The sequence below is a fragment of the Mauremys reevesii genome, linkage group 5 (assembly GCF_016161935.1).
Source record: "Mauremys reevesii isolate NIE-2019 linkage group 5, ASM1616193v1, whole genome shotgun sequence".
NCBI classification, from domain to species: Eukaryota; Metazoa; Chordata; order Testudines; family Geoemydidae; genus Mauremys; species Mauremys reevesii.
The window spans coordinates 79752704-79776207 of record NC_052627.1 but is presented as its reverse complement, the minus strand read 5'-3'; the positions used below and the strand labels follow the sequence as shown (position 1 = coordinate 79776207).

Here is a 23504-nt window from a genome sequence, read left to right as displayed (position 1 = left end):
TGGGAGCTGCAATTGGCCGAACCTGCAGACATGGCAGTTAAACAAACCGGCCCGGCCCGCTTACCCTGGTGGGCTGCGGGCCAAAGGTTGCCGATCCCTAGTCTGAACTATAGTTATAAGCAACAGCTAAGATTACTATAAATGAAAGTAATTAGGGAAAAAAATTGTCAGTATTTTGACAGCACTTTGTGTATAGCTAGTTTCACTATTTTGCTGATGGTCATTTAGGCTTGAAGTGTTATACACTAGTCATCACTGCTCGGGAGGAAGCTCAAAGAAGCCTGCATATCAGCTGTGACCACAGATGTAAGCAAAATACAAAAAAAGTCCATAACAGTCACAGTGATAACTAAACAACAAGGGGGAAAGGGGAATCGAATCCACATGTTCCACAGAATCTCTATGGATAGAAATGTCATGCTCTAATAAAAATATAACATTAGGGATCTATTATCGATCACCTGAGCAGGACAGTAATAGTGATGATGAAATGCTAAGGGAAATTAGAGAGGCTATCAAAATTAAGAACCCAATAATAGTGAGGGATTTCAATTATTCCCATATTGACTGGGAACATTTCACTTCAGGACGAAATACAAAGATAAAATTTCTCGATACTTTAAATGACTGCTTCATGGAGCAGCTGGTACGGGAACCCACAAGGGGAGAGGCAACTCTAGATTTAATTCTGAGTGGAGCGCAGGAGCTGGTCCAAGAGGTAACTATAGCGGGACCGCTTGGAAATAGTGATCATAATATAACAACATTTAACATCCCTGTGGTGGGAAGAACATCTCAACAGCCCAACACAGTGGCATTTAATTTCAAAAGGGGGAACTATGCAAAAATGAGGGGGTTAGTTAAACAAAAGTTAAAAGGTACAGTGACTAAAGTGAAATCCCTGCAAGCTGCATGGGCGCTTTTTAAAGACACCATAATAGAGGCCCAACTTCAATGTATACCCCAAATTAAGAAACACAGTAAAAGAACTAAAAAAGAGCCACTGTGGCTTAACAACCACGTAAAAGAAGCGGTGAGAGATAAAAAGACTTCCTTTAAAAAGAGGAAGTCAAATCGTAGTGAGGCAAATAGAAAGGAGCATAAACACTGCCAACTTAAGTGCAAGAGTGTAATAAGAAAAGCCAAAGAGGAGTTTGAAGAACGACTAGCCAAAAACTCCAAACGTAATAACAAAATGTTTTTTAAGTACATCAGAAGCAGGAAGCCTGCTAAACAACCAGGGGGGCCCCTTGACGATCAAAATACTAAAGGAGCGCTTAAAGACGATAAAGTCATTGCAGAGAAACTAAATGGATTCTTTGCTAGAGGCCTGGTCTACACTAGGACTTTAATTCGAATTTATCAGCGTTAATTCGAACTAACCGCTCAACCGTCCACACCAGGAAGCCATTTAATTCGAACTAGAGGGCTCTTTAGTTCGAATTTGGTACTCCACCCCGGCAGGTGGAGTAACGCTAAATTCGCACTTGCTAGCTCGAATTAGGCTTGGTGTGGATGCTAATCGAACTTAGCAGCTCCGGGAGCTATCCCACAGTGCACCACTCTGTTGACGCTCTGGACAGCAGTCCGAGCTTGGATTCTCTGGCCAGCCACACAGGAAATGACCCGCGAAAATTTGAATTCATTTTCCTGTCTGGGCGGTTTGAATCTGACGTTCTGGTTGCACATCGGGGCGAGCTCCGCAGCACCTGCAACGATGCAGAGCTCTCCAGCAGAGGAGTCCGGGCAATCCCAGACTAGAAAGAGGTCCCCAGCATGGACTGACCGGGAAGTCCAGGATCTGATCGCTGTGTGGGGCGAGGAGTCTGTGCTCTCGGAGCTGCGCTCCAACAAGCGGAACGCGAAGACCTTCGAGAAGGTCTCTAAAGCCATGAAAGACAAAGGATACAGCCGGGATGCGATGCAGTGCCGCGTGAAAGTGAAGGACCTAAGACAAGGGTATCAAAAGTCAGAGCGGCAAACGGACGCCCGAGCCCAGCCCCAGACATGCCGCTTCTACGAGGCACTGCATGCCATTCTAGGTGGGTCTGCCACCAGTGCCCCACCAGTGACGGTGGACTCCGAGGACGGAATAGTGTACCGGGACAGTTCCCCCTCCCTGTTCGCCGATGGGGAAGATGAGGAAGGGTCTTTAGAGGACGGCGCAGGCGACATCGAACCCACTCCCGCTTTCCCTGACAGCCAGGATCTCTTCATCACCCTCACAGAGATCCCCTACCAACCGTCCCGCCCGTTAACCAGGACTCGGAATCAGGGAAGGATCAGGCGGTAAGTGCTACAAACAGGGAAACATTTATTTTTTAAGAAACAGGGATTTATATAAAAATAGAAATACTATATAAACATTTTTAAATATGAAACTAAACAAACAGCATGTCTACACAAACAGCAATGGAGCAATAGTCCTCTGGGGATATTTCAAAAAAGATCTCAGAGAGCAGCTGGAAAAGCCTCAGCAAGAGGTTTCTTGGGAGAGGTGCTTTATTGGGTGCTCCGTTGAAGCACACTCTTCCGCGCCATGCCATCCTCAGGTAGAGGGGACCATCGCCTACGAGCATGGCAGCGTAGGGTCTTGGTCTGTGCAGGGCTTCTATTAACATCCGCTCTCTGTGTGCGCCTGACACGCCTCAGGGTGATGTCGTTGTGGAAGTGCTGCATCTAATTAGTGGAATTAGTGTACTGTTACTATTGTGCATGGTAGACTTTTACTTTGCATAAGAATGACCTCGCTAACAGAGTTTTACTTTGCATAAGAATGACCTCGCTTAACAGAGTTTTACTTTGCATAAGAATGACCTCGCTTAACAGCCACTTGTGGCAGGCCTCAGAGGAAAAGCATACAGGGTCTTTCCGTTCACTGGCGGGAGATGCCGCATAACGCTCATCTTTTCTGCTTTGCACATTGCCTCCAGCAGGAGAGCACAGCTAAGCACTAACTGATAAGCACTCTGTACTGTAAGGCTTACCAGGACTTTGTGCAAGAGGGATGCAGCTGTCTCTCTCGCTGTGCGCTCTCCAGTGCAATGGCGCCGCCAATGAGAGCGTATTCGAAATCTCGGACTAGTTCTGAGATCTCCTGAGACTTGGTTCCCTCTTTGGTCTTGTTCACTGAAACTGACTAGACTGTGTTTACTGTTGGCAAACATGTATGTGTTCAAGGAAATCACCTACTTTTTCACATCACACAGCTTCGCTCCTTCCCGGACTGCCCGCCATCCCCTCGCAGAGGCTGGCTCGGATTAGACGCAGAAAGAAAAAGACAAGGGACGACATGTTCCAGGAACTGATGGCCAGCTCCAGAGCGGAGGCGGCAGAGCAGAGACAGTCGAGGAGAGCCTGTGTCAGCAGCATCGCACACACCTGGAACGGGAGGATAGGTGGCGGCAGGAAGACCAGCAGGCGACTCAAACGCTGCTTGGTCTAATGAGGAGCAAACGGACACGCTCCGCGCCTTGTAGATGTTCTGCAAGACCGCAGTCAGGAGGAGAGAGCCCCCTGCAGTGCATCTGCAACCGCCCTCCAACGCCAAGAAGTCCTGTCCCCTCACCCAAAGTGACAAGACGGAGGGGAGGTAGGGGCCGTGAGAACTGTCCCTGCACCGCAGCACACCGATAATGTTAGAGACAACTGTCGCGCTGTAAATTTGTACAAGCTCTTTCTTTACAGCATCAACCAGTACCAACTCCAAGTTCAAACCCCACTGTGTATTACATTATTAAAAGCGGTTTGGTGTTACTGACTGTTTCCGTCACGTTTCTGGTGTCAGAAGACTTTCTGTTGTTCTGTGGGGTAATTGTAATGTCACTGCATAGCCCACAGTGCCATGCTACAGACTTGGCTGCAGGGTCAACTGCAGGGCACACACAGACTGCAGTCACTAGGCACCAGGGACAGTCTGTGTGATGTATGCTGCCCCGGTCTTTCCTTGAGGTGTATGCTTGTGCAGGGTCCTGGTGCCTGACATCCCGAATGTAAAGGCAGGCTTCCCTTCACATGCATTTGGACCGTAGTCACGATCCTCCCCGGTGCCCCGAGCCCCAAAAATAGACCTCATCCAGGGGCAGATACTCACCCTTCCCCACACCCTCACCTTCCAACGCCCAAACCCACAGCCGTCATGGTAACCCCTATCCAAGGACGGCACCCTCGCCTTCCTGCAAACCCACCCATCAGTGCACACCTTAACCAGCACAGAATGCTTCCATGTTTCAACGAATAAACAGAAATGAAAAGTCAACGAAAGATTTATTATTAATTACTAAAACATGTCCTTAGTTTTAAAACGTCCTTGGGAAGTGGGGAAAACTTGGTTTATGATCAGGCTCTCTTAAAATCAAGTGGACAGTCACAGGTTACCCTGCTCTGCAGGAAACTCGCTTTCAAAGCCTCCTGATGCATATCGCTTCCGCTGGGATATTCTCTCAGCACGGGTGTCTGGCTGATCGTAAACAGCAGCCAGGCGATTTGCCTCAACCTCCCAAGCGGCCAAAAGGTCTCGCCTTGCTCTCACAGAGATTGTGGAGCACACAGCAAGCAGCAATAACTACGGGATATTCTTTTTCGCTGATGTCCGAGCGAGTCAGTAAGGTCCGCCATCTCCCTTGAGACGTCCGAAAGCACACTCCACCACCATTCTGCACTTGCTCAGCCGGTAGTTGAAGAGTTCCTTTTCAGTGTCCAAGGCGCCTGTATAGGGCTTCATGAGCCAGGGCATTAGCGGGTAGGCCGGGTCCCCGAGGATCACTGTAGGCATCTGCACATCCCCAACCGTTATTTTGTGGTCCGGGAAGAAAGTGCCTGCCTGGAGGCGTCTAAACAGACCAGAGTTCCTGAACACACGCGTCATGAACCTTGCCCGCCCACCCGACGTTGATGTTGGTAAACGTCCCCTATGGTCCACCACAGCTTGCAGCACCATTGAAAAGTAGCCCTTCGGTTAATGTACTCGCTGGCCTGGTGGGCTGGTGCCAGGATAGGGATGTGAGTCCCATCTATAGCCCCACCGCAGTTTGGGAATCCCATCGCGCGAAGCCATCTATGATGGCCTGGACATTTCCGACAGTCACTACCTTTGAGAGCAGTTGCTCAACGATTGCGTGGGCTACTTGAATGACAGCAATCCCCACGGTAGATTTGCCCACGCCAAAGTGGTTCGCTACTGACCGGTAGCTGTCTGGCGTGGCAAGTTTCCAGAGGGCTATGGCCACTCGCTTCTGCACAGTCAGGGCTGCTCGCATCCTTGTGTCTTGGCGCTTCAGGGCAGGGGACAGCAAGTCACACAGTTCAAGGAAAGTGTCCTTACGCATCCTGAAGTTTCGCAGCCACTCTGTGTCATCCCAGACCTGCAGCACTATGCGGTCCCACCAGTCTGTGCTTGTTTCCCGGGCCCAGAATCGCCGCTCCACACCATGAACTTGACCCATTGCCACCATGATCTCCACTGCCCGGCGTACCCTGCTTTGTGAGAGGTCTGCGCCACTCTCCTCACCGTGCTGCCGGAGCCTCCTCGCCCGGTTTCTCAGCATCTGACTGTGGAAGAGGTGGACGATAACGTGCGAGGAGTTGACAACGGCCATAAGTGCAGCGATGATCGCAGCGGGCTCCATGCTCGCAGTGCTGTGGCGTCCGCGCTGTAACCGACCAGAGAAGGGCGCGAACAGATTTCCGCCGCGCTTTCAAGGAAGAGAGGAGGGCGGGATTGACGGTTCAATGACGACACATTTTTCCCCCCAGCATGCATTGGGGTGAAATCCCACAATTCCAATGGGCAGCGGGGAGTGCGGGAACTGTGGGATAGCTTCCCACAGTGCACCGCTTCCAAAGTCGAAGCTGGCCCCGTGAATGTGGACTCAGAAGTTCGAATTTGTGTATTTAGTATGGATACACAAATTCGACTTATTAAGGTCGAATCCACAAATTCGACTTAAGTAGATTCGAAATAGTCCTGTAGTGTAGACAAGCCCTCAGTCTTCACGACTGAGGATGTTAGGGAGATTCCCAAACCTGAGCTGGCTTTTGTAGGTGACAAATCTGAGGAATTGTCACAGATTGAAGTGTCACTAGAGGAGGTTTTGGAATTAATTGATAAACTTAACATTAACATGTCACCGGGACCCGATGGCATTCACTCAAGAGTTCTGAAAGAACTCAAATGTGAAGTTGTGGAACTATTAACTAAGGTTTGTAACCTGTCCTTTAAATCAGCTTCGGTACCCAATGACTGGAAGTTAGCTAATGTAACGCCAATATTTAAAAAGGGCTCTAGGGGTGATCCCGGCAATTACAGACCGGTAAGTCTAACATCGGTACTGGGCAAATTAGTCGAAACAATAGTTAAGAATAAAATTGTCAGACACATAGAAAAACAAACTGTTGAGCAATAGTCAACATGGTTTCTGTAAAGGGAAATCATGTCTCACAAATGTATTAGAGTTCTTTGAAGGGGTCAACAAACATGTGGACAAGGGGGATCCACTGGACATAGTGTACTTAGATTTCCAGAAAGCCTTTGACAAGGTCCCTCACCAAAGGCTCTTACGTAAATTAAGCTGTCATGGGATAAAAGGGAAGGTCCTTTCATGGATTGAGAACTGGTTAAAAGACAAGGAACAAAGGGTACGAACTAATGGTAAATTCTCAGAATGGAGAAGGGTAACTAGTGGGGTTCCCCAAGGGTCAGTCCTAGGACCAATTTTATTCAATTTATTCATAAATGATCTGGAGAAAGGGGTAAACAGTGAGGTGGCAAAGTTTGCAGATGATACTAAACTACTCAAGATAGTTAAGACCAAAGCAGATTGTGAAGAACTTCAAAAAGATCTCACAAAACTAAGTGATTGGGCAACAAAATGGCAAATGAAATTTAATGTGAATAAATGTAAAGTAATGCATATTGAAAAAAATAACCCCAACTATACATACAATATGATGGGGGCTAATTTAGCTACAACAAGTCAGGAAAAAGATCTTGGAGTCATTGTGGATAGTTCTCTGAAGATGTCCACGCAGTGTGCAGAGGCGGTCAAAAAAGCAAACAGGATGTTAGGAATCATTAAAAAGGGGATAGAGAATAAGACTGAGAATATATTATTGCCCTTATATAAATCCATGGTACACCCACATCTTGAATACTATGTACAGATGTGGTCTCCTCACCTCCAAAAAGATATTCTAGCACTAGAAAAGGTTCAGAAAAGGTCAACTAAAATGATTAGAGGTTTGGAGAGGGTCCCATACGAGGAAAGATTAAAGAGGCTAGGACACTTCAGCTTGGAAAAGAGGAGACTAAGGGGGGATATGATAGAGGTATATATAAAATCATGAGTGATGTTGAGAAAGTGGATAAGGAAAAGTTATTTACTTATTCCCATAATACAAGAACTAGGGGTCACCAAATGAAATTAATAGGCAGCAGGTTTAAAACAAATAAAAGGAAGTTCTTCTTCACGCAGCGCACAGTCAACTTGTGGAACTCCTTACCTGAGGAGGTTGTGAAGGCTAGGACTATAACAGCGTTTAAAAGACAACTGGATAAATTCATGGTGGTTAAGTCCATAAATGGCTATTAGCAAGGATGGGTAAAGAATGGTGTCCCTAGCCTGTTCGTCAGAGGATGGAGATGGATGGCAGGAGAGCAATCACTTGATCGTTGCCTGTTAGGTTCACACCCTCTGGGGCGCCTGGCATTGGCCACTGTCGGTAGACAGATACTGAGCTAGATGGACCTTTGGTCTGACCCGGTATGGCCGTTCTTATGTTCTTATGGGAGAGAAGAGTATGTGAAATTAAATTTTATGGAAATTTTGTTCTATAAGAAATTTCAAAATTTTGACTTTTTGTTGTGATTTGAGATTAAAGGAAATTTTGAAGTGTCAGAATTTCCCATTGCACAGAACATAAAGAGTTCTAACCAGCTCTATTTAAGAGGCTTTTCTGAGTATCTGAGCATACTATATATATTAATGAATTTAGCCACACTCCTTCTGAGGTAGGTATTATTATTATTATTCCCATTTTACAGGTAGGATTTGAGGCACGGAGATTAAAGGTCTTTCCCCTGGTCAGACAGGAAGTCTGAGGAACAACTTGTGTCACACAGTCCTATGTTTTAATCACAAGACAATCCATCCTCTCTATTTTATATGGAATAAAGACTTTCATGGAAAGATATTAAACTTAAACCTAGTATTCTTGACTAGTATCTGGCCCATCAAATACAACAAAAAGAAAAAACAGAAAAAAAGTATATTATAGTGAAACCTGCCTTAAACAACCACTCCAGAGCATGACAACAATGGTTACTCAAAGATGGAGGCCTTCTGATAAAGGTGGTAAAGAACTGTCCTCAGTACATGTGAGGATAATTTGGGGTAATATAACAGGATTCTGACTGATATAGGGTAATTTCAGATACATTGTTCTACCATGACAATGTGCGCTTGTATAAGTAACTATATTTGTTTCACTGTCACCTCTTTCGTTCCTCAACCTTCCTCCTCTTACTGTTTTGTTATTCCTCTTTGTAGTGTCATTTCTGAAATTAGATTGTAAGCTCTTCAGGACAGGGCTCTTTTCTTTTCTTCTAGTAAGTAAGACACCCAATACTTTTAGGGTGCTGCAAAATAACAGTAGTGCACCGTGTTATGATATTTGTGGTCATTGTTTGTAACTGGCAATGTCTTACTTCTTGTTCTGAACCATGTGTGAGAATTCTCTTGTTGACGCATTTCTCTGTCCCAAAATTAACACAATGGGTCAAAGTATTGTATTCTTCAGGAACCTGCCTTTGAGGCAGAGTCGCAGTAGTGAAGAGCGATGGCTAAGTTTCCCTACATACATAACTATAAAATATGAGAAACACTATCTCCTTCTAATACCCTAACCGCTTTCAAAAAGAAGGGTGCATTAGTCCTTAGTTCACTATTACCCTCATGGCAAAACCTTTCTAAAATGAACTTGGGATCCTAGTTTTCTCCACAATCATAAGAATCCACAACATTCACTTTCTCCTTCTATTTACAGCAATTTGGCACAACATTCAAATGTACAACAATGCTGAGCTCTACAGTATTTTGAGAGCAGAATTTTTATAAACATTACTATCTAAATGACTCACAAGAACATAGAAATAAATAAGTCAACAGTATATGTAACACACTAGATATTTGTCACTATTTCTCCCCCCAAAATAAGCTGTTTAAAACCATCTTCAAGTCACATTAAAACATTCTGTTTTTTCTTTTCTCTGTTAGATCTGTATCAAACAGATGCTCAAGGAGGATAGCGGAAAATTCTGAATATGTAAAATTGTACCCTCCCAGAGGATTTATTTTTACATTTAAAAGGGTGCATTCTAATATTGTTTTTATTGTATGTTAGAATTTATTGTATGTTCCTCTATAGCAGAGGTTCTCAACCTTTTACTTTCTAAGCCCCCTATCCTCCCCAACGTGCCCCCATGGCCTACCTGTGCCACAATGTTTTTCTGCATACAAAAGCCAGGGCCAGCATTAGGGGGTAGCAAGCAGGGCAACTAACCAGGGCCCCAAGCCACAGGGGGCACTGTGAAGCTAAGTTGCTCAGGCTTCGGCCCTGGGACGGGGCTTGGAACCCCAGGCTTCAGCTCCATGCAGTGGGGCTTCAGCTTTTTGCCCTGGGTCACAGCAAGTCTAATGCCGGCCCTGCTTGGCAGACCACCTGAAACTTGCTCGGGGCCCCTCAGTGGGCCCCAGGCCCCTGGTTGAGAACCACTGTTCTATAGCCTAAAAGCAATGGCTTATAATTTTTAGTGTTTCTAAAGCACATTGGATCTTCATCTAGAGCTTGATTCAAAGCCCACTGAATTCAATGAAAAGACTCACAATGACTTCTACAGGCTTTGGATTCAGTCCATAGTTATCTGCGACATCGAGAGTGATGTTAGATTTTGATTATCTCTTGTAAAAAAAATTGTGCCTCAAAAATTATCAAAGGTTCTGTGCTTGCTCACATTCTGCACTGATCAAACTCTGCCAAGTTATTGTTTCTCTTCAGCACTATAAATATGACTATTGTGTACATAATTAAGATGATCCAGGTACTCTTTTTCTAGCCAAGAGCTGTTAGTTGTGGGTTTAAGAAAACCCCAAATAGCTGAAAACCATGTTTATCCCAGTTGAGTCTTGCTGTAATGTTGTTTCTAAACTACTTGCATTGTCTTTCGCCCACATTTTGGAGTGTTGTGTTAGTGGTTGAGAATCAGCCAGTGAAAGAGACTAGAAAAAAAAAGGTCTATAATTAGTAGTGAAACTAGTCTTTTCATTGATAAGATGAATGAAGTGCAAACAAAACAATCAGTATCAATGGTAAAGGCTGAAAAATCATTTCAACGTTAATGATCCAAGGTATTATTAACTAACAAAGTCTTATAGAGATTGGCGTAGTTACAAAAATGGTCAGCATTTTGGGGTTGAAGAGCATTTTTCCTGTTAACAAGGACAGTAAATTTCCTTGTTATTATGTATATAGTTTAGTTCTTGTTCTCATTTTGAACACCTAGCACACAGTATTTTATTTTAATATCTAACAAGCTTGTTTTGTAATTTTCCCTCACCTTGTTTCTGTTACTTGTAACAATAATCTGTAATTAAGGATGGAAGAAAGCATTCTGAAGAGTTTGTCTTCATGCTATTGTATTAGAGAGACAAGGTGGGTGAAGTAAAAATTTTTACTGGACCAACTTGCAGTAGTCCTGATCTGAAGAAGAGCTCTGTGTAAGCTCAAAAGCTTGCCTCTCTCATCAACAGAAGTTGGTCCAATAAAAGATATCTCACCCATCTTGTCTCTCTAATATGCTGGGACCAATATGGCTACAGAGCTGCACACATGCTACTACTTGTCAGGGGAGATCAGGAGACAACTTGGCCCTGAGTACTGAATATAAATAAAACAAGATTTAGTTTGTGACAGCATATGACTACACTGAAGCTGGGAGGTGTGATTCCCAGTGCAGGTAGACAGATTTGTGATAGCTCCACTTGAGGGTAGCGCACTAAAAAGAGCAATGTGGATGTTGCAACACCAGTTCTTTTTAGTGCACTAGCTCAAGCTGAGCTAGCACAAGTCTGTCTACCCACACTGGGAATCACACCTTTCAGGGGCAGTGTAGACATTAAATACCTAGTTCTTTTGTTATGCTTGGCTTTGGGGTGAGATGACACTGGCCAAGCCAAATGTAACTATTAGTTATTAGCATGTTAGTATTGCAAAAGATACATCTCAGTACTGTAAGACTTTTTTTTTTTAAAGATATTAAAATTAGACTGATGCCTGAACTGGTACTGAAAATAATAATACAATGAACTACAACCAAGTAGTAGCATCACTGGTGTATTAGTTGGGAGGACAGAAAAAATTGTGAGTTGAAATTTAAGCTAGTTGCCAAAGTAAGGGAAACATAAGTGGACACTATACAAAAAGCCATCAAAGAAGAAAGAATGAAGTTAGGGTGACCAGTTAGCAAATGTGAAAAATCGGGATACTTTTTTGGGGGAGAGTGGTGTAATAGTTGTGTATATAAGAAAAAGCCTCTAATATTGGGATGTCTGGTCACCCTAAATGAAGAAGCTAGAATAAATTGGGGGGTGGATTAAAAAAATACAATGCTGCACAGGATATGTGGTCATGCGAGACAGAAGAGATGCTCAGGAAATAGTGGCAATAGTGTAATCAAAACAAAGAAAATGGGAAAAGCACATGTAGAGTGATTTAAAACCATAATATACCTTGGATGAACTTTATATAATATAAATCATGTAGAATCAAATACTCAAAATTAAAGGAAGAGGCTGGATTCTGTTTTCACATCAGTGTAAACCAGGAGTGGTTTCACTGAAGTTACACTGATACACTCCTTCACTACAGGTTGATCTTAAAGTTTTAGAATTGTATCAGAGGTCATGATTCTAGCTCAGTGAAACATGGAGCTGAAGAAGTGAGATTTTTTTACCCACAAAAGCTTATGCCCAAATAAATCTGTTAGTCTTTAAGGTGCCACCAGACTCCTAGCTGTTTTTGTGGATACTAACATGGCTATCTCCTGATACATGGAAGTTAAGTGTATCTATCACCCTATTATAAGTCTATGTATATTACATCATGCACCTGCACACAACAACATGTTATTACTTTCAGATTGTAAATTCTTTGGGACAAGGATAGTCTGTCTTGGGGTACTGTACAGCATCAGGCACATTATCAATATTATACAGAAGCAAATAGAAATTTAAAGAGGGGGCTTTCTATCTTGAGTCCATTATATACAAAATATTGTTTTTGTGGAACAAGACATAATAGCCTTAAGCATGTCTTAAATTCCTTTTAAAAAAATATTTTTAATCTTTTTCAAATATTGTTTTGAATGAACAATATATACATTTGGTATTTAACAAAAGTGTTTCTAGAACTGTACCTACTGCTGTATTTCAGTGTCATTACTCTGATTATAATCAAGGATCCTATTTAAGTATTGTGGACTAAGAATAATCCATCAGGAAAAAAACCCACCAGTTTCTATTGCTTAGTGAAAAGCAAGGGTTTTTTAAGTCCTTTTAAAAAGGCAGGAATATTTATTTTAATAACTACATGTGGTAGCAGGAGAAGTGATGACTTCATATTTGGAATCTGGAGTTAATACATTCTCTGAAACATTCAGTGAAAACTGGTTCCCAAAGTTGTTTTTTGAGGGAGAGGTTACGCAGGAGTTTAAATATAGCAATCTTAATTGTATTACTGTCAGTAGTCTTGTTTAAAATAACTTGTCAATGAACAAACCTTATACATGTAAAAAATACATGCAGAGTTAGTGGGATTAATTCTGAAATCCAAATTTCATAATTATGTCATACGGCAAGGATTGTGTCTCTTCCATGTTCAGATGACAGATCAGTCCCCTCCTCACAACAAAAAAAAGCACATTTTTTGTTTGAGTCATCCTGCTCACATATATTCTGGGTTTTCTAGATAAACTTAGGCACTTTCCAGAGATGGGATATGCTTACATTTAAATGTATCCATGTTGGAATGAACCGTTGGAGGGAGAAGTGCAAGTGACAAGATAAGAAGGTTGGCTTAGTCAGTAATTTACCTAAGTCTGAGGAAAGCATGATAAAAATATGATAAATCCTGGCTCAGCTGAAGGGGCAGCTGAGCCAGGATTGGCTGAGCCCTGAGTAGGGGGAGGAGCCAGGCCAGGAGGGGCCTATAAAAGCGGCCGCCCAGCCAGGCAGCGGCACAGCTGCGAGCAGCGGCACAGGAGGCAGCAAACAGGGGAGTTAGCGTGGGAGTTGCCATTGGAGGAGCAGGTGAGTGTCTTTGCGTCTGTTTGTGTAGTGTTTGTATCTCGCTGTAGAGGCCCAGAGGGGCAGGCTGCTGAAGGGGCAGCTGAGCCAGGATTGGCTGAGCCCTGAGTAGGGGGAGGAGCCAGGCCAGGAGGGGCCTATAAAAGCGGCCGCCCAGCCAGGCAGCGGCACAGCTGCGAGCAGCGGCACAGGAGGCAGCAAACAGGGGAGTTAGCGTGGGAGTTGCCATTGGAGGAGCAGGTGAGTGTCTTTGCGTCTGTTTGTGTAGTGTTTGTATCTCGCTGTAGAGGCCCAGAGGGGCAGGCTGCTGAAGGGGCAGCTGAGCCAGGATTGGCTGAGCCCTGAGTAGGGGGAGGAGCCAGGCCAGGAGGGGCCTATAAAAGCGGCCGCCCAGCCAGGCAGCGGCACAGCTGCGAGCAGCGGCACAGGAGGCAGCAAACAGGGGAGTTAGCGTGGGAGTTGCCATTGGAGGAGCAGGTGAGTGTCTTTGCGTCTGTTTGTGTAGTGTTTGTATCTCGCTGTAGAGGCCCAGAGGGGCAGGCTGCTGAAGGGGCAGCTGAGCCAGGATTGGCTGAGCCCTGAGTAGGGGGAGGAGCCAGGCCAGGAGGGGCCTATAAAAGCGGCCGCCCAGCCAGGCAGCGGCACAGCTGCGAGCAGCGGCACAGGGCTGCCAACAGGGGAGTTAGCGTGGGAGTTGGAAGGGGAGGTCCCGCGCCCCCCAGGGAAGAACACCAAGCGGAGCCAAGACAGCAGCAGCCAGCAGCCATGAGCCAAGCTGTGGAGGACACACCAAGGATGAGAGCATGCAGCAGCTGCGGTATGTACCTGGTCCTAGCAGGGGACCCTGACCAGTACTATATATGCATGAAGTGTCGCCTAATAGAGCTGCTGGAGGAAAAGATCCAGGGCCTAGAGCTGCAGGTAGAAACCCTGATAGAGAATAGAAGGGGGTTTGAGAGGCTGATGGAGCAATGGCAAGCAGTAACTGAGGGGGAACGCCCAGGGGCACAGGGGGAAGCAGGGGCTGAGGCCAAGGAAGGGGGACCACCAGAGGAGGAAGATGGGCGGTGGAAGCATGTGACCGTGAGAAGCAGGCCAAGGAAAAGGAGAGCCAGTGAGGGGGAAATTGAGCTAAGGAACAGGTTTGAAGGTTTGGAGAATGAGGAAGGGGTACAGCAAGTGGTAACTGACAGTGAGAGGCCAAAGAAAAAGAGGCGAGCGGCCAGTCCCATAGATAAAGGGGAGGAGTCGATGGAAGTAGCACCGAGTTTGGGCCCAGGGAAGATACAGGATGGCTTAAGGGGAACCACAAGGGACGATAGGAATGGAAGGAGCTTGCGACCAGGGGGAACGGGGGATAGGTTAGAGGACCGTGCTGTCCCCAGGCGAAGGCAGGTCTACGTGATTGGGGATTCCATACTGCGAAGGTTGGACAGGCCTGTGACCAGGGCCGATCCAGAGAACAGAAGGGTGTGCTGTCTACCGGGTGCTAAAATACGGGATGTGGACCTGAGGTTGAAAAGGATCCTAAGAGGAGCGGGTAAGAACCCTTTGATCATCCTTCATGTGGGAACGAATGACACAGCTAGATTCTCGCTAGAGAGGATCAAAGGAGACTATGCCAGGTTGGGTAAGACGCTCAAGGAAATTGAGGCTCAGGTGATCTTCAGTGGGATTCTACCTGTCCCTAGGAAGGCGCCAAAGGGGTGAGAGGATCGTGATGGTTAATAGTTGGCTGAGGGAGTGGTGTTACAAGGAGGGCTTTGGGATGTATGGGCACTGGGAGGCTTTTGGGGACAGACAACTGTTCTCAAGGGATGGGCTACACCTAAGTAGGGAAGGAAGTAGACTTCTAGGAGGGAGGCTGGCTCATCTGATTAAAAGAGCTTTAAACTAGACACTGGGGGGAGACGGTCGGGAGAGGTCCTGGTGCTCTCCACGCCAAATTTTCACATTGGGAGTGAGGACAACAAGATAACAGATATAGCCAGAGGGGGGCAGTTACATGTAAGGAAGAGTGGGGGGACAGATTCTAGATCTACAAGTCATATTGGAAGTACTGTGTCCCTACCGAGTTGGGTAAAAAGAGTGAGAGGAGCCCAACAGGAAAAATTAGGATGTTTGTTCACCAATGCGAAGCTTAGGTAACAAAATGGAGGAACTGGAGCTCCTGGTCCGGGAATTGAAACCGGATATCGTAGGAATAACAGAAACATGGTGGAACGGTAGCCATGACTGGAGTACAGGTATGGAAGGGTATGTGCTGTTTAGGAAAGACCGATGCAAAGGTAAAGGTGGGGGAGTAGCACTGTATATCAATAATGAGGTAAAAAGTAATGAGATAACTAGCGCTGCAATGGACAATACAGAGTCTGTTTGGGCAATGGTCACATTGGGGAAGAAAACTACCAGAGCCTCATCCAGGATAGTGATTGGGGTGTGCTATAGACCGCCGGGATCTAGCTTAGAGATGGATAGGGAGCTCTTTAATGTTTTTAAGGAGGTAAACACTAATAGGAACTGCTTGATCATGGGGGACTTTAACTTCCCGGATATAGATTGGGAAACAAATGCTAGTAATAATAATAGGGCTCAGCTTTTCCTAGACGTGATAGCTAATGAATTCCTTCATCAAGTGGTTGCTGAACCGACGAGGGGGGATGCCATTTTAGATTTGATTTTGGTGAGTAACGAGGACCTTGTTGAGGACATTGTTGTAGGGGACAACCTTGGCTCGAGTGATCATGAGCTAATTCGTTTCCAAATAAATGGGAAGATAATCAATAGTGCATCTGAGACTAGGGTGTATGATTTCAAAAGGGCTAATTTTACTAAATTAAGGCGACTAGTTAGGAAGTGGACTGGGCTAACATATTTAGGGATCTAAGGGCAGATGGCGCCTGGGGTTACTTCAAGTTGAAGTTGCAGGAGTTGTCAGAGGCATGTATCCGAGAAGGAAACGGCTCGTAGGTAGCAGTTTTAGACCGAGCTGGATGAGCAAGCGTCTTAGAGGGGTCATTAAGAAAAAGCAGAAAGCGTACCAGGAGTGGAAAATGGGAGGGATCAGCAAGGAAACCTACCTTATTGAGGTCAGAGGGTGCAGGAAGCTGTGAGAAAGGCAAAGCGACGAGTGGAGATGGATCTAGCGAAGGGGATTAAAACCAATAGCAAACGGTTTTTAGCCATATAAATAGGAAGAAAACCAAGAAAGAAGAAGTGGGACCGCTTAAAACTTTAAATGGAGTGGAGATTAGGGATAATCTTGGAATGGCACAATATCTGAACGAATACTTTGCCTCGGTCTTTAATGAGGCTAATGAAGGGCTAAGGAATAGTGATAGAGGGACCGATGGGAATGTAGATATGGGGGTAGACATTACGGTAGCTGAGGTAGAAGCCAAACTGGAACAGCTTAACGGAAGTAAATCGGGGGGCCCGGATAATCTTCATCCTAGAATATTAAGGGAATTGGCGAGGGATATTGCTAGCCCGTTAGCGATAATCTTTAATAAATCCTAAATTCGGGATTGTACCGACTGACTGGAGATTAGCTAATGTAGTTCCTATATTCAAGAAGGGGAAAAAAAGTGACCGGGAATTATAGGCCTGTTAGTCTAACATCTGTAGTATGCAAAGTCATGGAAAAATCTTAAAGAGAGAGTGGTTCGGAGCATGAGGCGATGGCAACTGGGATAGATTACAGCATGGATTTACGAAGGTAGATCGTGCCAAACCAACTTGATCTCCTTCTTTGAGAGAGTAACAGATTTTTAGACAAGGGAAATGCGGTGGATCTCATATATCTGGATTTCAATAAGGCGTTTGATACGGTACCGCATGAAGAATTACTGGTTAAATTGGAAAAGATGGGGATCGGGTGAAAATCCAGAGGTGGATAAGGAGCTGGTTAAAGGGAGACTGCAGAGGTAGTATTGAAGGGGAACTGTCCGGTTGGAGGGTTACCAGTGGAGTTCCTCAAGGCTCGGTTTTGGGTCGATTTTATTCAATCTATTTATTGCTGACCTGGGAACCAAGAGCAGGAGTGGGCTGATAAAGTTTGCGGATGACACCAAGTTGGGGGGTATTGTCAATTCGGAAGAGGATCGGGATATTCTCCAGGGAGATTTAGATGACCTTGTAAACTGGAGTATTAGTAACAGGATGAAATTCAATAGTGAGAAGTGTAAGGTTATGCATTTAGGGATGTCTAACAAGAACTTTAGTTATAAGCTGGGGACGCACCAGTTGGAAGTAACGGAGGAGGAGAAGGACCTAGGAGTCCTGGTTGATCGCAAGATGACTATGAGTAGGCAATGTGATGTGGCCGTTAAAAAAGCTAATGCGGTCTTGGGTTGCATTAGGCGAGGTATTTCTAGTAGGGATAAGGAGGTGCTAGTCCCGTTATATAAGGCGCTGGTGAGACCTCATTTGGAGTATTGTGTGCAGTTTTGGTCTCCCATGTTTAAGAAGGATGAATTCAAACTCGAACAGGTACAAAGAAGGGCCACTAGAATGATCCGAGGAATGGAAGGCCTTTCGTATGAAAGGAGACTTGAGGAGCTCGGTTTGTTTTCCTTAACCAAAAGAAGGATGAGAGGAGATATGATTACACTCTTTAAATATATCAGAGGTATAAATACCAGGGAAGGAGAAGAATTATTTCAGCTCAGTGCTAATGTGGACACGAGGACGAACGGATATAAACTGTCAGTCAGGAAATTCAGGCTTGAAATTAGACGAAGGTTTCTAACCATCAGGGGAGTGCAATACTGGAACAATCTACCGAGGGAAACAGTGGGGGCGAAGGACCTCCACGACTTTAAGATTAAGCTAGATAAGTTTATGGAGGGGATGGTATGATAGGATAACGGGCTTAGTCAATAGGTCAATTATGTGCCTGGTATGATGTAACCTTTTCAAGAGGGTTTGGCTGTAGAGTCTTGCCCGCATGCTCGGGGTTCAGCTGACCGCCATATTTGGGGTCGGGAAGGAATTTTCCTCCAGGGAAGATTGGCTATGGCCCTGGAGGTTTTTCGCCTTCCTCCGAAGCATGGGGCAGGGTTCACTTGCTAAGGAGTGGGTGGATCGGCTTATGTGGCCTGCATCTTGCAGGAGGTCAGACTAGATGATCATAATGGTCCCTTCTGATCTTGAATTCTATGATTCTATGATTCTAAATTTGCATTCCAAAATTCAGAACACTTTTTCAATTAACAGCTATCATAGAATCTCAGGGTTGGAAGGGACCTCAGGAGGTCATCTAGTCCAACCCCCTGCTCAAAGCAGGACCAAACCCAACTAAATTATCCCAGCCAGGGCTTTGTCAAGCCTGACCTTAAAAACCTCTAAGGAAGGAGATTCCACTACCTCCCTAGGTAACCCATTCCAGTTCTTCACCACCCTACTAGTGAAAAAGTTTTTCCTAATGTCCAACCTAAACCTCCCCCTCTGCAACTTGAGACCATTACTCCTTGTTCTGTCATCTTCTACCACTGAGAACAGTCTAGATCCATCCTCTTTGGAACCCCCTTTCAGGTAGTTGAAAGCAGCTATCAAATCCCCCCTCGTTCTTCTCTTCTGCAGACTAAACAATCCCAGTTCCCTCAGCCTCTCCTCATAAGTCATGTGCTCCAGCCCCCTAATCATTTTTGTTGCCCTCCGCTGGACTCTCTCCAATTTATCCACATCCTTCTTGTAGTGTGGGGCCCAAAACTGGACACAGTACTCCAAATGAGGCCTCACCAGTGCTGAGTAGAGGGGAATGATCACATCCCTCGATCTGCTGGAAATGCCCCTACCTATACAACCCAAAATGCCATTAGCCTTCTTGGCAACAAGGGCACACTGTTGACTCATATTCAGCTTTTCATCCACCATAACCCCTAGGTCCTTTTCTGCAGAACTGCTGCCCAGACATTCGGTCCCTAGTCTGTAGCAGTGCATGGGATTCTTCCATCCTAAGTGCAGGACTCTGCACTTGTCCTTGTTGAACCTCATCAGATTTCTTTTGGCCCAATCCTCTAATTTGTCTAGGTCCCTCTGTATCCTATCCCTACCCTCCAGCGTATCAACCACTCCTCCCAGTTTAGTGTCATCTGCAAACTTGCTAAGGGTGCAGTCCACACCATCCTCCAGATCGTTAATGAAGATATTGAACAAAACCAGCCCCAGCACCGACCCTTGGGGCACTCCACTTGATACCGGCTGCCAACTAGACATGGAACCATTGATCACTACCCGTTGAGCCCGACCATCTAGCCAGTTTTCTATCCACCTTACCGTCCATTCATCCAGCCCATACTTCTTTAACTTGCTGGCAAGAATACTGTGGGAGACTGTATCAAAAGCTTTGCTGAAGTCCAGAAATAGCACATCCACTGCTTTCCTCTCATCCACAGAGCCAGTTATCTCATCATAGAAGGCAATTAGGTTAGTCAGGCATGACTTGCCCTTGGTGAATTTCATAAGCGGTGTTGTTACAGTATTCGGTCCAGAATCAGGAAGCAAAACATTTAAGCACATGGTTACCTTTAATTCAGCTGTGCTGAACAGGAATGGTCTTAAGGAGGTACTTACGTGCTTTATTGAATCAAGGCCTTAGATTTCAGGGAACAAACCAAATTATTTCGGCATGCTTGTACAGTACATGCTGTGGTCTTTGTTCCACTGTGCGACATTAGGAAACCCTAGGATCTGACAGACCATTAAACAGTCTCATGGTAGCAATGTTGCCTGAAAATAAATATATTGTGTAACATCCTTTGAATACACCTTAGCAGAAATGGGAATATGCTATTGCATGTAAAATATACCCATTTTAGATTTTTAGGCACCTATTCTGCAAACATTTATACACATGCTTAACTTTAAGCTCAAGTAGTGCTAAGTGAATTTGATAAGACTATTAACACATATAAATTTAAGTATGTGCATAAGTGTTTGCAGGATCAGGCCCTACTTTGTAAAATATTGTATATGAAAGAGAACTAATGAAGAAGCACAAAATAGATAGGTAAGATGTCATGTCAGTGAAACTATTTCGCTTAACAAATTGGATGCAGTCCCCATGGCATTTCAGATTACCAAAAAATTGTTAGAACTTGTATGCTAGCATGGTTCAATGTTCTAAGTACATTCTTTTCTATATATTATAGAAATATATATTTAAAAGAAAAAAAGATTCCCTTCTCCCGTTCCAGACTAGTATACCACTTTGAATGACACATCAAAAGCATTTTGTTTCTGACACTGACAATATACAAAGTTGCAAAAATACATTTTTGCACCACCCTTACGTGCTTACTTATACTATTTGCAAAAAGATGTAGTTATCCTCCTTTATTTTGCACAGATTAACTAACTAGTTTAAAAATATTTTCATTCAATTAATGTAATTTCAAGGTCCCAGCTTATATATGATCACTATTTATTTGACATTTTATATACTAAAATATTAGTAAGTGTGTTTTGTGATCCACAGTCAAATTCATATAGATTACAGCAGCTGGGAGGAAGTGCGAAACCATAACTCCAGGTTTCATTTTGATGGGATGAAATGCACTAAATAGGAAGACCAACGTTTACAGGAGTCAGTGTAGGACTAGTATGATCTGAGGGAGTGAATAGAGAACTTTTAAGTTTTGCTTATAAGCCTAACACAAATCAATTAAAGCCTCATTTTTTAAAAATGACTAGTGATTGGGAGTGCTTCAATTTTTGGGTGCCCAATGAGAGATACCTTTACCAAAAAAAAAAAAAGAGGAATTAAGACTAATTAGTCATTTGGAAACTTGCCAGATAAGTCTTTCAAGTGCATAGAGGTTTATGTGGGTAAAATTTTATGGCTTAAGTCTAGATATGTTCATTATACCATAAGATATTTCTTAGAAATAACACATCAAAAGTTGACAAGTCTTGGTCAACTTTAAATTTAAAAAGTTGATACTGTAGGTAACATAGTCAAACACAGATAAAGACATTCCCAATACAGCCTTAACTCTGACCTTTACACTCATTTCATAGAACAGTAGCTGAATAATTTGTCTAATAGCGATGATATTTTAACTAAGACAAACTAAACTAATAGGTTGTCAGTATTATTTTTAAAATGAAACTAAGTTGGGAATCATTAAAATGAATGGGATAATTATTATGGAGGCAATGATATGGCCTCCATAGTTAAGGCTGCAACAAGATTTTGCTTTGAAATATAGCATAGTGAAACAAAATTAATTTGAAATAGAAGGGTTACCTTGACCACTAACAAAGAAAAGATGACTTATTAAAGTGTACCTTATTGTGTACTGCTTTGTAATAGACAAAAAGAGCCTTTTGTTTGTGATTTCACCTTAGGGAATAAAATTATAATTTAGTACATTACAAGGCACTATTAACATCGAGCATGGGGAGGAAAGGTAAGAAGGGAAGCAAAAATGAACTATTTGGGAGCAAGTGGAAAAGTGATGGAATTATCAGCTCTACTGTCACTGTATTAGTTTGTTCCTTACAATTTTATAGATTCTGTATATCCAGTCTCAAGAAAACTGCAGATACTGGAGCGATTTATTTATTGCTGTTTGCTTTTCAATTATAATACTTCATGATGTGTTTAAAGAAGAAATCAGTCTCTGGCCCAATTTTACAGAGAATCATGCTAAGATGATATGAAATTAAACTCTCCATCCCAAACTAGAGAGTCCATCTAGCTCACACCAGCGCCACACCCACAAGCCCAAGTGCACCCGCTTTCTGTTCAACATTATCACACAGTCATACAAAGGACTGGACTAAGGATTTCTGAGGTTATCAACCGGGTTCTTAAGGATATACCCAACCATAACTCACTAATTTTACAAAGAAAGGATAGATGATAGGCAAAGCATATTTAACTCCCCCTTCAATCTCCAGCTGCAGAAGTAGAGACCAGCTACTTGTTAGTTTTAAGTTTGATGATCAGTTTACAATTGCAAGACTGCCTCTCTCTAATTAAAGTGCCTCAGCCTCACCTTTTAGGCCATACATAAATATAAGGGTAACAGGGTTGGCCACTTTCTGATGCCCCCTCATGGCCAGAAATTACTTTGCAGTACCCTGTCTCTATTTTTCCCCACTTCAGTGCCCCTCTTCAGAACTGACCACCACCAATCCAAAGGGAACTTAAAACATTCTCCTCCTGGGGTCCCATTTATTTAGTCCTTACAAAGTCTTCAGTGTCCATCTTCCTGAGGTAGGGGGTCCCCAGATTCCAATTCCATCACCACCCACAGGGTTTACCTGGCTGGAGTTCAGCCTTCAGGTTCTGACTTCCAAACTCCCCCGGTGTTTCCTCCTACCTGCAGCAACTCCTCTGGTTCCAGGGTCTTCCCAGCAGGTGCCTTTCCTTGCTCTCTCTCTAGTCTCTGCCACAACTTCCTAGATTCCCCCTCCCTCTGCAGCTTCCTGGTGCTCTTATAATGGAAATCACCTGATTGCTCTCTTTACCAATCAGGATAGGCTGGCCCCAGGACAGGCCTCTTTCCCTTAGGATAAGCCACCCTGTTACAGTAACTCTGTCTACCCCTCTGTTCTCATTGCCTCTCACTCCCCTTCCCCCACACTTGTTAATCCCCACTCTTTACTGCTTTCTTCTCCTTCTCCCATTGTTGTCTTTGCACCTACAGCCTGCAACCAACTCCCACTTTTACTCTGCTAAGCACCCTCCTTCTGCCCTCCCCTCCTTGAAACTTATTTCTCCAAGGCATTTATCCTATCTTGCTCTCCTCATAATCATCTCTACATCCCTCCCTGATTTGCATTACTGCCCTGATTCATCTATCTGAGCTTGTGAGCTCTTTGGGATAAAGAGCACATCTTACTCTGGGTTTGCAAAAACACAATACATTTATGATGTTATACAAATAAATTATTACTAAAAAGAAATAATTAAACTAATCTTCCTCATTACTCCACAGCCCAAGAGCCTATCACTCTAATTGTCTTACACAATTTTCCCCTTTCAATTTTCAACAATTTTTTTTATGATTCAATATATAACAATAACATTTGTATAGAAAACCTAAATCCTAATATATAGGTAGCCATTAATTAGTACTATTTTTGAGCTACAGTGCACAATCCTCCAGGCATTACAATGTGAAGTTAAAAAGC

The 23504-nt window shown here is 44.0% G+C and overlaps 1 protein-coding gene across 1 annotated transcript in view; it reads right to left on the bottom strand.

Moving 5' to 3' along the window:
- SNX25 (sorting nexin 25) overlaps window positions 1-23504 on the bottom strand; it is a 158697-nt gene that overhangs the window by 114907 nt on the left and 20286 nt on the right. The window lies entirely within an intron of this gene.